Source organism: Fukomys damarensis, unplaced genomic scaffold, assembly GCF_012274545.1.
Source record: "Fukomys damarensis isolate Sample0158 unplaced genomic scaffold, DMR_v1.0_HiC HiC_scaffold_28, whole genome shotgun sequence".
In the NCBI taxonomy this organism is placed as follows: Eukaryota; Metazoa; Chordata; class Mammalia; order Rodentia; family Bathyergidae; genus Fukomys; species Fukomys damarensis.
In genome coordinates, this window is record NW_022900940.1 from 35,760,557 (window position 1) to 35,776,686 (window position 16,130).

The following is a 16,130-nucleotide window of genomic DNA, read 5'->3' on the forward strand; positions in this document are numbered from 1 at the left end:
AATACACAAAAACAGGTTGGGGCTCTAGCTTAGTGTGAAAGACCTGGGTTCAATCTCCAGTAGTTAAAAAGAAAAAATAGGTCTGACAGTCAAGAAGATTGAGAAAAGAGAAAGATAAACAGTACTTAATGACATACATTTTAATCTCAAGTTTGCCACATACAAACTATATGCCATTGGGCAAGTTAAATTAAATTGAGCCTCAATTTCATCATTTGTGGGTTGATGACAACAAAAATGCTTATATCATACTATAAGGTTGGGTAAGTCAGTCCATGGTAAGTGCTTGGTTTATGTAGCCTCAAAAAGACATGGACAGTTTCAAGAAAAAATAAATGACAAGACAAAAATGAGGAAGCCATCTCCTGCTTTCTAAAGAGGCAGAAGGCTGTGTCTTTTAGTATATCAACAGTGGGGACCTGAATACACTGTTTGAAGACACAGGTAGAGAGATAATCTTATAGCTTTTGAGTGTGTTGTAGTCAGTGATTTGCAAGAGAAGAGATTTAATACAGGACACATAATTTACAGGATTATTTTGTAATATTCACTCACAAAGTCAAATGCAGAAGAATGCAAGAGATCCGTCTAGTGTGCTAGAGATCCAAAGGATTCAGCCAAGGACCTGGACTCCATGGCAAGTCTGCATCAAAGACCTGCTCTGGGAAGGCCAAAGGCCAGTGGTGGAAGCTAGAAAGTCTGTGCCAGCTGGGTGAAGGATCTGTGCCAGAAGGATGAGGGATCTGCACCGGTGCCAGGAAGCAGTACTCAAGGCACAGACCCGAGCTCCCCCAGAGAGAACAGCAGACATCCCTGATGATGAGAACAGCCAAGTCAGGAAAACCAGCCAAGGCAACTTCTCCACGAAAATCAACAGCATACAATCTTCCCCTCCAGTTCTCCTTTCATGCCGTTGGCAACAGTCCTCAGGTGGGTCTTCCACGTCCAGAACCACCCTGACTCAGATTAGCTGGCTGTTCCTACTTAAGTTGACCATTAGTCAATCTATCACAGAGTGTAAAAGAGGATGTTCAAAAAAGAATTTAAATAAAGTAATTTTGTGAAATATTTTAAATGATTATTTGATTTTACTATATTGATGGACCTTTAAAGTAGATCTATTTAAAACTATTTTCAAAAATAAAAGTAACATCGACTGTACACATGTAAGCTGAATTTAAAACTTTATATTGGTTGTCTGAGTATTAAAATACAATCAAAGTAGAATAATTATTTTTGACACATATGCATATACGGTGGTGCCTTGGTTCATGAACTTGATCCTTTCCATGATTCTGGTTACAAACTGATCTGGACAAGACCCAAATCAAATTCAGAGGTTAGGTTCAATGTTGACCTTATGGAGGAATTTGATTTGATTCTTGCCCAGTTCGTTACTCAACCAGAATCATGGGAAGAGTTGAGTTTGTGACTCAAGATACCACTCAGTTTCTTGACTATATATGCCTCTAACTTCATCACTAATATCTTTCAGTGTATGTATTTTTCAATGTCTTATTTTCATAAAATAACCTATAATCTTTTCCATGGCACATGTTATAGTTAATAATTTTGAAATTGTTAACAGTTTAATGACTATTTTTCTTGTAGAACATGCTATTTTTGATTGAGAAAATGTTCTCTCTATGGGTGCTGAGGTACCTGGTAAACTCACAGTCAGTTTCACTAAAGGGAAGATTGTCTCAAGTCTAATTTTTAAAATATTTTTATGTGTATTGTTCATTTCCATTCAGAATACCTTTCTTGAAATCCAGCTAATTACTTATTGTTGATCACTGTAAGTGCTGCAAAATTCTGCACTATTAATTTCATTGCATTCTAAAAATAAATATGAATTTATCCAACTAAAAACAGGAGCTCAAAAAAAAAAAGTCACAGAGCTCCATCCAAAAATTGAATTCCCCTTGTCCTGGATAGCTCATTTTCTCTCAAGTCTCATCTTAACCATTCTACCCAGACATGCCCACTGTACTTTTCTCCTCCCAGGTTAACTGGAGCTCCTTCTTATGTATTTCTGCTCCATCCTGGTGATGTTCTTTCTTCTAATGTTTCCTGCCATGAAGCTCTACAGGTCAGGGACTATATTTGTCTCATTCACAATCATGGTTTGTGTAGTGCCCAACATATAGTAAGTCCTCAGTAAATAATAATTAAATATAAAGGTACAAGATCCCAGTAATGAATGTAACTGTACTGTCTACCTAGAATGCACCAATAAATTCAATTTAAATTTTTAAAAATAATTAAATAAATTTAAAACCAATTTTTAAAAGGAGCACATAATCAGATTCACTCTGTAAAAGACCAGTAAGATCCCATGAAATTGGGTTTAAAATAGCTTTTCCCTAATAATGACTTCCTAGTAGAAAAATGTGGTTGACCTTGTGCTATGGTGTGAATGTGTCTTCCAAAATTCATGTGTTGGAAACTTAATCCCCAGTACAGTGGTATTTAGAGGTGGAACATTAGGATGCGTTAGGGCTTTACCTTCATGAATGGGTTAATGTCACTATTGCATTTCTACCTCCTTTTACTAAGGAATAGCTCAGATGCTCCCTTCTCCACAAAGTCTGTTTCAACAAAATCTCTCTAGCTAGAAAGGCAGCAGGATGCTCCTCCCCACCTCTCGTGGTTTGGACATGTCTTACCCCTCCACACATACACAAATCATGCCATTTGTGCAAGGCAAGGTCATTTTCTGCTTCACCACACCCCTCCACCAGGCAGTGCAGCCATGTTCCAGGATGGAACAAAGGGCTCATAGCTGCTTCTTTTGTCATGAGAATAAACCTCAGGCAGGATCAGCAATACCCTCAATCCTCACAGGAGCAGCCTGCATGCAATGACTAACAGACACAAGACACAAGAAACTGGCCCCTGCCATATGCCACAGCGGGGGAACAACTCTGCAGCACTGTAGAGTTTGTAACCTTCCTTGGCTTCCTTCCCATCTTATTTGTTTCACTCCCTCCCTTGTAGGCTTTTCTTGACATGCATTCCCTAAGTAAATCATTCTCACAAAAATTCTCACTTCAGGTTCTGCTTCTAGGGAACCTGACATAAAACACTGATGAACCTGCCAACACCTAAATAAAGACGGGCAATGACAGTTACAGTCAGAAAGATGCCATGCACAGTGTGGATATTTTATGTGCATGATTCATTTAACCTTCTCAATAATAGTGTGCAGTAAAAACTACTACTATTCCTATGTTGTATAGAAAGTAATTGAAACTTAAGAGTTAAATAGCACAGTTATGACTTGAATTCATATCTATTCTTTCTACCACACCCAGCAGTTATGCTAGGATAACCTCTGCTATCGGAGGACCTCAATAAATGTTTGTTGACCAAATGAATGAGCTATTGCTACATCAATACTCTGTACTGGCTCAGAGTTGACTATTGCTTTGTCCAATCTTTTAAACAAAGAAATGAGAGTCAAAACTGTAGATCCTGCAAATAACTACAAACCCCCTGGTAAATACAATGTGCTAATATGGCACAATGTGAAAAGCATGAAGAAGTGGAGTCAGAAAAGGACTGCATTTCACCACAGTAACTCATGATCATCTTTAGAACTGACCCCATCCATTTCTGTACAGATCATAAGCAAATATCTTCAGCCTCCAGGAGCATTTTATAGCTTATTAGTTCTGACTTTATCCTCTACCTTTTCAAAATGCCAGATGGTTTTCATTGCAATGGGAGGGAAAGATTAAAACAGTTAAATCCAAAGACCCTTTTGTTTCCAAAACAGACACTAGCAGTGTAGAGAAAACAACTTTCACAGCAGACACAGAAAATATAAAAATACTCATACACACCAAGCCTCCCTCTGTGAGAGCTACTCTTATCATTATAAGCCTTGATAAAAGAAGAGTAAAATACAGTAATGAAATAGGGACAAGAATTGCATTTACTTTCTTCAAATCAAAAAGGAGTAGATTCTAAAGCTGGATTGTGGTTGATGGTTGCATAACCCCATTCATGTATGAAAATCACTGAATGGCACATTTACAGTGTGAGGACTTCACAGCATGTAAATACTACATTAGTAAAGCTGTAGAAAAATAACAATCAGTAAAGAGTGAGGGATGGGGAATAAAGCAAAGCAGTATATTGCTAACTGTTGAAGTTGGGTGACAAGTAATAGATGTTCATTATACCATGACTTGTACCTTGGGTGTGTTAGAAATTTTTCATAAAAAGAAGAAATGGAATAGAGAAAAGAGAGACTGTGTTTTGGTCCTCATCATTAAATCTTGCCAAGCAAGATTTGCCCCTATTCTATATTGTTCCATACCATAAATGACTGCACTAGTAGCTACCACTGATTGAGTTTTTATTGTGTGCCAGGTACAGTGTTCAGTAAGGGCTTTTCAAGGGTCACAGTGGTTCCATGAAGTAGGCACTTGTTTTTATTTACATTTTGTAGATGATGAAGCAGTGGTCCAGAAGTCATAAGAAACTTGTACAAGGCCATGTGGCATTATAAAGTGAGTATGAGGAATAAGCACAGGTTCATCTAGGAAGTAAGTGAAGAGGAAGTGGAAGATTATTTGAATCAGACAGAACGTCAAGAACGACAACACAGATATTAGGGGAAAGTACACAGCATATTCAGGGAAGCCACAGTGTGTAAGATGTGGGACTGGCTGGAACTGGGATGGAAGAAATGGGAAAGAAGGCAGGGGTGGGAGCTAGGAGAGGAGACTCTCCAACAGAGGGGCGGGCCAATCCTGTGAAAGACCTGAAGCAGCCCTCAGTGACCTCAGCCTGAATTCCGTCTGAAGAGCTCCTGACTCATACCCCACAATAGTGTCCAAGAATGACGAAGCTGGAACGAGACCTGGTCTATACACATCAAATGCACAGCCCAGCTCTGGTCCATTCGGTAACACGGACACACACAGTCAGAGAAGTAAATACCTATATGCAACAACAAAAACACAGGCACTTTGTCAGGTAAACAACCTCACTTTACCTCACCTGAACTCACATTACTGTACATATTTTACTTTGCCCTGCCTGCCAGAGATTGATACAAGAATGTAGGAATTTACTGATAAGACATCTCAGAAGGAAAGCTGAACTATACAGTTTTGTCCTCCTTTATCATATTGTTTTTTAAAAATGAGTGTTTTTTTTGGTACCAGGGATTGAACTCGGGTCCTTGAGCTTGCAAGGCAGGCCACAGAACCGCTGAGCTAAATCCCTGGCCAGTGTTTTCCTTAAGTGAAAGCTCAACCTGGGTATGAATTCATGCCCAGAGGGTACAAAAAATTTTGAAGGTTTGAGATTTTCTGTATAAATATTAAAAAATCAGTATCCTTGCTCTAAGATAATAGTTAAGCAAACGGACTTAAATTCCCAATTTCTTGCCTCCTTTAGTTACAAAAAGACCTGGAAGCTAATATAATCAGTGTATTTTTTGCAAGGATTTGAAGAGACTAGAAAATACTGTACACATTTAATCTGAATATGATACAGAGCCACCATTAATACCATTAAGTAAGTCATTTTGCCCTGCAAATTCACAATTATTTACACTCACCTAATGACCTGGTTCTCAATTCTTTATTCCCATGTGTGAGGGTAACAGTAAATGAATTCTAATTAGCCCTGGTGCCTTATCTGAGAAGAGTCCTTGAATAACCATAGGAAATGAAATTTGCAGGTGAGTGAATTCAGGGCAAGCCAAAGGCAGACACTTGTTTCCCTTGCTGTTGCTCTAAAAATCTGTAGGAAAAAGACAAATGGCTGAGGTGTCCATATCTTCAGAGTTTGTCTTTGAGGCCCTTTCAGCTAGGACCTCTCAGTGCCAAAATTAACTCAAAATGTAAGGGGGTCACCACCTTCACCAACCCCTCACAGGTGCAGAAGCTAGGTTCCATTCTCATGTGTTAGCCTTCATCTACAATCAAATCACCACGTGGTGAGATCACAAAATTCTCATTCCCCTTCCTCTGTACTGTTCAAATAATTACTATGGACTGAGAGGCACCCTGTGTTTCAATAATCAGTTGTGAACATTGGAAGTTTTCCTGACTTTAGGTGCAATACCCAGAGGAATGCCAGTAGAAATATCAGAAGATGGAATCCACCAGATTCCCTTCATGGGATCTATGTTAGTTACTTTTCTTTTATTGCTAAGACAAACCACCCAACACCCAAAGTCAAAGGGGAAAAAGTTTATTTAGCTCACAGTTTGTAGAGGTTTCTGTCCATAATTGGCTGGCCCTAAGGCAGGGATGGCAAACAGGCATTGCAGAAGAGAAACACAGCGCACACTAGGTAACAAAGCCAACAATTGCTTTTAACAGCATCTTTCTCCCCCTTTTATCTCATCCAGACTGCTGAGATTAGGGTGGGACCAAACTAATCACTCAAGTGCAGTGGTGCAGTGATCTCACACCCTTAATCCCAGCATCACACATTCCAGATTCAGCCACCTCTGGAAAAGAAAGTCCCATCTCATTGCATGAGGCACTGGGGGGACATTTAAATATAAGCCATAACAGGAGCCACTGCCAGAAAGATTTGATTGCACATCCTAAACTTTGGGCAACTCTTTCCAGTAGCATGCCCTGGACAGTATCTTAGAAGCTGAGTCTGCCACTCAATGTGGAGGAGTTCCTTCTGCCAATGTCTACTCAATAATGATGGCCTCAGACATTGGGGCAGGGCATAGTCACTCTCCATGTTGGAAAAAGTGGTCCTAAACACCTGGCAGGTTACTTGATAGGAGTATATACAAAAGGCCTTTTTCTTTTTTTTTTTTTCTTTTTTTTTTTTTTTTTTTTTTTTTTTTTTTTTTTTTTTTTTTTTGAGACAAGGTCTCACCATGTAGCTCAGGCAAGCCTCACATTCATGGCAATTCTCCTGCTTCAGCCTCCTGAGTGCTGGGATTATAGGCATGTGCCACCAGCTGAGGCCATTTTTCTTAACCAAACAAATCACCAACAAAAAAAATCAAGCCCTGGTCCCAATGAAAGGAAATACCTAACTAGAATCATAGAATTTGGGATTTTCAAAGGCACTCTTTTATCTGAGCATGCCATGTTACAGATGAGGAAACAGAGGTCCAATAAGGCAATGTGAATTGTTCAACATCTTTCAACTAATTAATATCTCGTACAACTGGAACAAAAGTCTCCAAGTCCTAGTCTACTCCTTTTGGGGCAATATCCTGGCAGGAAGCAGAGTCATGGATTTAACAGAGCCCAGAGAAATCTGCATGCAGTAATAATTTAAACACCATTTGTATGCTAAAACATATGTGCTCTTTTTTTTTAATGTTAAAAGTCTTTTCAAGGAAATTTCATAATTCTGCCCTTAGAGCCACAATGCCAAGCCACAAATTTTATGGCTACACTATCAATGCAATAGCCATCAGCCACATGTGGCTACTGAACACCCGAGACATTACTCAAGATAGGAGGACTAGACAGGGCCATGCCATTGGCCCCCAATGAACTACACACCTGTGGATTTTGCACCCTACCCTGACACCCACCACCGCTCTGTGTTTTGATTGCCCTTGCACACATTAGCAGAGGCACTGACCAACAACCTGACCTGCTAGTGAAGAAGGCCAACAACACCCACAGACAGAAGAGAAGACAATGAAGCAAGCTGCTGCCCAACAACATCCATCCGCCAACTGCAAGCCAGCTCTACCTTTTGCTTCCCTTGGTATGAGGCAGTAGAGAGAAAGATTAACCAGTGAACCAGATACTAGACAAGGCCAACACCTTCCCAAAGTAAGTGGGTAAGAGACAACCACAGGACACTGCAACATATTAGATAAATGTTTAAATTCTCACTGAGAAGGACACAGGTGCCGCCCTCTGTAGTGAAAAACCAGGCCAGGCAAATGTTGACATTAAGTCCCAAAATCTGCTCAAACCCATACCACATAGCCTACATCTAGCAGAGACCAAAGGTCTAATTGTTTTTCCCATCTACTAATGTGAACAAGGACATGCCTTGGCTTGTACAGTTACCATAGTGTGGTGTGAACGGACAAGGGGCCTCTGATGCAGGGAGGGTACCTTACAAACCCACCAGCCAAAAAGCTAGGCAGAGAAAATAATTGACTTACTGGATCCCAAGATGGCACATCCTGGAAAGAAACCACATATTATGGCTTGCATTTAGATGTCCCCCTAAAGCCTTATGTACTTATAGGTGGGGCTGGATCTAGGGTGTGTAAATGTGGATTAAGGGTGTGATAACTAAATTAGTCCAGTTATTGGTTTAGAACAGTTCTGGGTGCGGATAATGAGAAGGCCCATCCTGGTTGTGAGCGGCACCATCCTAAAGGCTTGTGGCCTGGATGAAATAAAAGAGAAAGGAAGGCTTGCTGCTGCTGCTGCTGCTGCTGCTTACCAGCCCTGCCATGGACATATTCTCCTCTGCCAGGTGCCTCTGTCATGCCACCCTGTCTTAGAGCTAGCTGACTATTGTTGACTGAAACCTCTATAAACAATGAGCTAAAATAAACCTTTGCTCCTTTTACTTGCAGGTGTTAAGTATTTTGTCCCAATAATGAGGTAGTTACAAAGACACCACTCATTGAAAAACACAGTAATTTTTGTCTTTAACTCAATCTTTAAAAAATATTTTTAAAATTATTTCTTTTATCAGTTTTGGGGGAACATTGGGTTTTTTTTTTTCTTCATTTCTTTTCCCCCTCTACAGATTTTCATTTTTTCCTTATCTTTCACTTATTTCCTGAATTTACATCTCTGCTTTTCTCTTTATCTTATTTGTTCTTTGCTATGAATGTTTTCTATTTTTGGTACTGGGGCTTGAAGGACCTTGTGCTTGCAAGGCAGTGGCAGTACCACTTAGCTAAATTCTTGGCCCTCTGTGATTATTTTCTAATACTACTAAATTTCTTGTACTCTTCAATAGGATTCTTCCATCTCACTTTTCTCTCTTCCTTCTCATTATCCATTGATTAAGTCTTCAAATTTTACTTTTTTATTTTCTGGTTTCCTACCCCCTCTACCTTAACTAGTATAATTATTAAGTTTTATGAATCCTTACATAGCTAGTTAACTGTATGCTATTACTGTTGAATACTGTTCTATTGTTAGTGCAGGTAACATTGTCCCACTTAATAGATATTTACTGTCCGTCAATATTTGAATTGTCATAGTATTTATACTACGTGATAGGTATCTTTTCAATGATTAAGGATGGAACAGTACTAGTTCTTAGGGTATGTCAATATTTAGTTTATCTTTGATGGTATTATGCTATTATTATTGTTGATTTTATTATTATAGCCAAGATGACATATTTAACTGGTTGCTATTAATTGGTTTTCTCTGGATGCCAATATCTGGATTGCCTTTGTGTCAATAACACTGTGATCCATTCCCAGAGGACTGAGTACTGGGCCAAAATTGCTGCTGCCAAATAAATGAAGTGGCTGGACACTGGGACAGAGGCAAAAGCCAAGATTTAGCCACACCCAGAGGGCATCATAGAGAAGGAGACATTAACTAAAGAAACATTAACTTAAAAACAAAGCTTTCCACTGCAATCAACACACAAGCTTCAGCACAGAAAAGAAACAAATAAAAATATAGAAACATGAGATGGGCAACAAAATGGCCCCCAAAACTCCCACTTCCTCCAAAGCTGATCTATGAGGTATCAAAGGGGAAGAAATCAAAAGCCATGTATCCAAATTATTTGAAAGTTCAACAGAGGAGGTAACAAAACAGATCAATAAGGCACTTGGTACACTCAAATATAACTAACTGGATAATGGGCATAATAAATCAAATGAGCAGTAAATCTACAGAGGACACTGTTTAGCCAAGCTAAACAGAATGATACAAAATATGAATGATTAGCATAGAAAATAATAAAGTCTATATGAAGTTACCAAACAGAAATTCAGGAGATTAAAAATTCTATCGAAAGTATGGGCAGCAGAAGTGACCAATGTAAGGACGGTCAGAACTAGAACAAACAAGAGAACATGAAAAATGAATCCACAGCTGCTAGATAACACAAAGACTAGGATTAACTGGAATTAATGAAAATCAGAAGACAACACAAAAGGCATTTTAAAAAATGGTTTACTGAAATAATAGCAGAAAACTTTCCAAATATGGGGAAAGAATGTAACATACATATAACTGAGGTATACCGAACTCCAAACAACAGTGATGAGAGAACTTCTCTACGACACATTATAGTAAAGGTCCCAGAAGTCCAACCCAAAAACAAAATCTTAAAACCTGTTTGTGTAATGAATCAGTTATGAAGGTAAACCCATGGGAATTATAGCAGGCTTCTCAAAACAAACTTTAAAAGCCAGGAGAGCTTTGAAGCATTTCAAGCCCCAAAAGAGAACAACTTTCAACCCATACTGAAATATCCTATGGGCTATCTTTCAAAACTGATGAAGAAATAAAAAATTTCCATGATAAAGAACACCTAAAAAAAATTGTGATCGCCAAACCAGCACTCCAATAAATTCTCAAGGATACCCTAAAAAGAGACAATGATGCTACCAAAGACAAAAATATCTAATGAAACGAATAGACTGGGTAGGATGAGCAGTTAAGCAGGAGGAAAAGGGAATCCGCAACAGGAAAATAATGCAAACACAGGATATGTTAGTTACTTTTCCCTGGTTGATGAGACAAAATACCTGACTTCCAAAGTTAAAGCGGGAAGGGGCTTATTTTGCTCACAGTTTGTAGAGGTTTCAGTCCATAATCAGCTGGCTCCAAGACAGACTGATCCATGGCAGAGAGACATCCATCTCGGAGGAGAAACAGTTCATGGTGCCCACATGGCAGCAAAAGCAACAACAGGACCTTAAGAGTATCTTTCTGCCCCTTTGATTTTATTCAGACTAATGGGTCTAGGACAGTGCTGAGCCAATCAGTGCACTGATTTAGTAATCACACCCCCTTTCTCCAAAATATACCACATATTAGCCAATAAAGCAGTTTAAGAAAATGCAAAAGAACAGAAATTATCCTATGTACTGTAGGCACTCACACAGCAGGACCTAGTCCAGGACCTAGACCCCCATGCTACTTTGTTCTCCCTGACCCAGGGGCAAACCAGGATGAATGACAAAGAGACAAAGAGTCAGTTTAATATGTGAGTAGGCAGAAGAGCCTAGCCCCAGGGTCTGGCTCATTTTGCTTTTTTTAACTCAGACACAGACACAAGCAATCCAAGTAACACAAGATCCATTTGCTTTCCAATATCCCTTAGTACATAGTCTGGTAAACAACTCAACCTCAGCTATCTTGAGTTTTCCCTAGAACTTGCTATACACAATCATTTCTGAGCGCAGCCTTTTGTCTTTGTGCTCACAGAGGAGGCCAATTAGGCCTCAATTCTCCCTGGGCTCCAGCAATGCATATTATCAGGTGATAGCACAATGAAACTAGAAATCAATGGTAAAAGAAAACACAGTAATTGTGCAAAAACATGGAATTAAATTACACATTATGAATGATCAGTGGGTTATAGAAGACATAAAGGAAGAAATAAGACAGTTCCTACAACTAAACAATAACGACAATACAACAAACCAGAACTTACAGAACATGATGAAAACAGTGCTGAGAGAAATTTGTAACTGTGAATGCCCACATCAAGAAAACAGAGTCTGCCCAAATAAACAGCCTAGTGATTCACCTCAAACTCACAGAAAAACAAGAACAATCTAACCCTAAAGTTAATACAAGGAAGGAAATTATAAAGATCAGAACAGGAATGAATGAAATTGAGACTAAAAATATTTTAAAGAATTAATGAATCGAAGAGCGGGCTCTTCAAAAGACTAAACCAAATAGACAAACCCTTAGCCAAGCTTTCCCAAAAATGAGAGGAGGGGCGGTAAATCAATGCAGCTAGGAATGAAAAAATTGAAATCATAATGGACACTGCCAAAATCCAGAAATTATTAGCAACTACTTTATAAACCCATACACCAATAAGTTGGACAATTCAAAGAAATGGGTAGATCCTAGATGCATATGAATTACCAAACTGAACCAAGAAAATATATAACTATTCTGAATAATCCAATAATAGGCAATGAAATTGAATCAATAATTTAAAAAACTATGAATCTGGATGAATTCACTGCTGAATTTTATAAGAATTTCAAGGAAGACTTAACACCAATATTCTTCAAGCTCTTTAATGAAATTGAAAGGGAAGGAGTGCTCCCAAAGACATACCTGGAAGCTAACATTACTCTGATTCCAAAACCACATTGAGATGAATATAGATGAAAAAATTCTCAAGAACTTACTGGCAAACAAGAGTGCAACAAATCATCAAAAAGATCATATATCATGACCAAGTGGTTTTATCCCAGGAATGCAAAGATATTTTAACATATGCAAGTCAAAAAATGTAATACATCACACAAAGAGAAGCAAGGACTAAAATCAAATGATCATCTCAACAGGTACAGAAAAGGCCTGTGATAAAATCTATCCTCCATTCATGATAAAACCCCGAAGAAAATAGGTTTGGAAGGACCTTATCTCAATCTAATAAAAGCCACTTATGACAAACCTACTGCCAACATTATGTTAAATGAGGAAAAGGTAAAAGCTTTTCCTCTAAAATCAGGAACCAGGCAAGAATTCCCATAATCACCACTTCTGTTCAACAAAGTGCTTGAAGCATTAGCAAGAGTAATAAGGAAAGAAAGAAAAAGAAATGTGTAAAGAAGAAGTGAAATTATTATTAATTGCAGATGACAAAATCTTTTACATAGAATACCCAAAAAATTCCATCAAAAGACTGCCCGAATTAATAACCAACTTCAGCAATCCACACACACACACAAAAAAAAATCAATAGTGTTCCTCTATGCTAATAATGGACTCATTAAGAAATAATGAAATAAATACCATTCCAAATAGCATCAAAAATTAAATACTTAGAAATTAGCCTAATCAAAAAAAAAAGAAATTAGCCTAATTGAGGAAGTCTAAAACCTCTATAAAAAAGCAAACAAACAAACAAAACTATAGTACTCTGCAAAAGGCTATCAAATGAGGACATCAGAAAATGGAAAGATTATCTCCTCTTCCTGGATAGACACAATCAATATTCTCAGAATGAAAATATTCTCAAAATGACTATTCCAAATATAATATACAATTTAATGCAATTCCACTCGAAATACCAAAATCATTCTTCACAGAACTGAAGAAAGTAATCCTAAAATTCATTTGGAACTAGAAGAGATCTAGAATAGCAAAAGCAATCCTGGGTAAGAAGAGTAAAGCAGGAAGGACTACAATCCTGGGCCTGAAGTTATATTACAAAGCTACAGTAATATAAACATCATGATACTGGCACAAAAAGAGCCACATAGATCAATGGAACAGAATAGAGGAAGGAGAAACAGGCACACACACAAGCATATTCAACTGTTTTATCTTTGACAAAGAGACCAAAACACACAATGAAGCAAAGATAAAGTTTAATAAATGGTCCTGGGAAAACTGGCTATCCACATGTAAAAGATTGGATCTACATCCATATATCTCACCATCTACTAACCTAAAATCAAAATGGAGGAAAACCCTTAATGTTGAAAAAGAAATACTTAGTCCAATGGAAGATGAAACAGATAAAACTCTTGAAGTCAAAACCATAAGCAAGAACTTTCTGAACAGAACCCAGTTGCATAAGAAATAGTACCAAAATCAACATATGGTATTACATCAAATTAAAAAGCTCTCTACAGAAAAAGAAACAACCAGCTGGGGCGTGGTGGTGCATGCCTATAATCCCAGCACTTGGGAGGCTGAGGCAGGAGGATCGCTGTGAGTTTGAGACCAGCCTGGGCTACATAGTGAGTTCCAGGTCAGTCTCAAGCACATAGTGAGATCCTGTCTCAAAAAAAAAAAAAAAAAAAAAAAAAAAAAAAAAAAGAAAGAAAAAGAAAAAGAAACAACCAATAGAGTAAAAAGACAACCTACAGAATTAGGATAAAAAATCTGCCAACTCTTACTTGGACAGAGGACTAATATCTAGAATATATAAAGAAGTAAAAAAAATTAGGTCCCATCCAAATAAAAGACCTAATCAAAAGGAAAAAAATATGAGAAAATATAAAAATGGAATTAAAGTGTTTGAAGGTGGGGAGGGGAAGAGGGGGTGAAGGGAGGGTGGGGACAAGGGGAAATAATGAGAACCAAGACCTGTCATGTAAAGGTACAAGATCCCAGTAATGAATGTAGCTGTACTGTCTACCTAGAATGTACCAATAAATTCAACTTAAAAGAAAAAAAAAAGAGATAATGAAATGAATAGAGCGCCTCTGAAGAAACAAAAATGACCAATAAATACATGAAGAAATGTTCAACATTGCTGGACACTAGAGAAATGCAAATTAAAACAACACAGATTCCATCTTACTCCTGAAAGAACGGCTATCATCAAGAAATCAAATAATAACAAATGCTAGTGAGGCTGTGGGGGAAATGGAACCCTGTACATTGTTGGTGTAAACTAGTATAAACACTATGGGAATTAGTATGAAAATTCCTCAAAAAACTAAGACTAGAAATTCCATTTGGCCAACCTATTCCCCTTCAAGGTATCTTCCCAAATGGTTAAAGATATTATAGATCCATGAATGCTCATGTTTGTAGCAGTACAAATTATAATAACTAAATCCTGGAAGGTGCTTATATATCCATTGGTAGATGAATGGAGAAAGAAACTGTGGTATATAGACATAAAGGAGTACTAGTCTGCCATAAAGAAGGATAAACTGGAGTCATCTGCAGGAAAATGGGCGCAACTTCATTAAGTGAAATAAATCAGACATACAAGCTTTAATATCACATGGTTTCTCTTCTATGAGAAATGAAAATATAAAGAGAAGCATAATAGATAGTAGAAAATAGGGAGATAGATCTTTTGTAAATGGCAATGGAACCAAGAGATGGAGGGATGAGGAACAGAGGGGAGCAGAAGAGGATGAAAAATGAATTAAGTTGTATTATGTAATGTACCAACTCATGAGGAATGTAATCATTATAAACTATAAACATGTTCTAGTAAAAAAATTTTAAAAATAAATCAATATGGGTTTTATATACTAGATTTAAATACTTGGTATGGAAAAAGAATAAAATGTTTCAATCATATTTGTCCCTACATGTTAAAACAATGTTTTAGATGAATTGTTTTAAATAAAATGCACAGCCAGATATGGAGGTGCATGCCTGTAATTCTAGCACTCTGGGAAGCTGAGGCCAGAAGATGGCAATTCAAGCCCAGGTTGAATAATTTAGCCACTTAGTAAGACTTTCTCTCAAAGTAAAATACAAAAAAGGACTAAGAATGTAGTTCAGTGTAAAGGCTCTGGTTTAATCCTCAATACTACCAAAAATAAATAAATTTTATTTTTTTGGTACCGGGGATTGAACTCCGGTCCTTGCGCTTGCAAGGCAGGCCACTGAACTGCTGAGCTAAATCCCTAGCCCCAATAAAGAAATTTTTAAAACATCTTATTTTAAGTCAGTACTAGGAATTGAGCTCAGGGCCTTTGCTCTAAGCTATAACCTGAGACTTTTATTTTATTTTATTTTATTTTGTCTTGAGATAGGGCCTCACGAAATTCACTAAGTTACCCAGGCTGGGCTCAGAAACTTTTGATTTTCTAGCCTCAGCCTTCCAGAATGTGGGGATTACAGACATGTGCCACCACACAAGGCTAAAAAAATGCACTATTAAATTAATTTTAATCTTCTTTTTTACTATTTTAGTGGTGATAGTAGTGAGATAGAAATTATATTGGAGGCTCTCCTTAGAGTTCCACTACACAATGACTAGCCTATAGTGTAGGTGCTCAGGCAGTTTAATCAGATTCTCTTCCTTCCAAGTGCATAGCATTGTATATTTCCATCCCCTTGAAAACTGGTCACGCAGTTTGCTTTGGCAATGAAAGGTGATTTGTAGCAGTCAACCTTGACTGTCAACTTGATTGACTTGAAAGATGCCTAGGAGATAAGTAAAGCATACTTTTGGGTTTGTCATGGTGCTGTAACCAGTGACTATCTCTCAGGCTAGTCCCCTGC

At 37.9% G+C, this 16,130-nt stretch overlaps 1 pseudogene; it reads left to right on the top strand.

The window, feature by feature from the left end:
• The window catches only part of LOC104854340, a 36,414-nt pseudogene that overhangs the window by 11,839 nt on the left and 8,445 nt on the right, over positions 1–16,130 (top strand).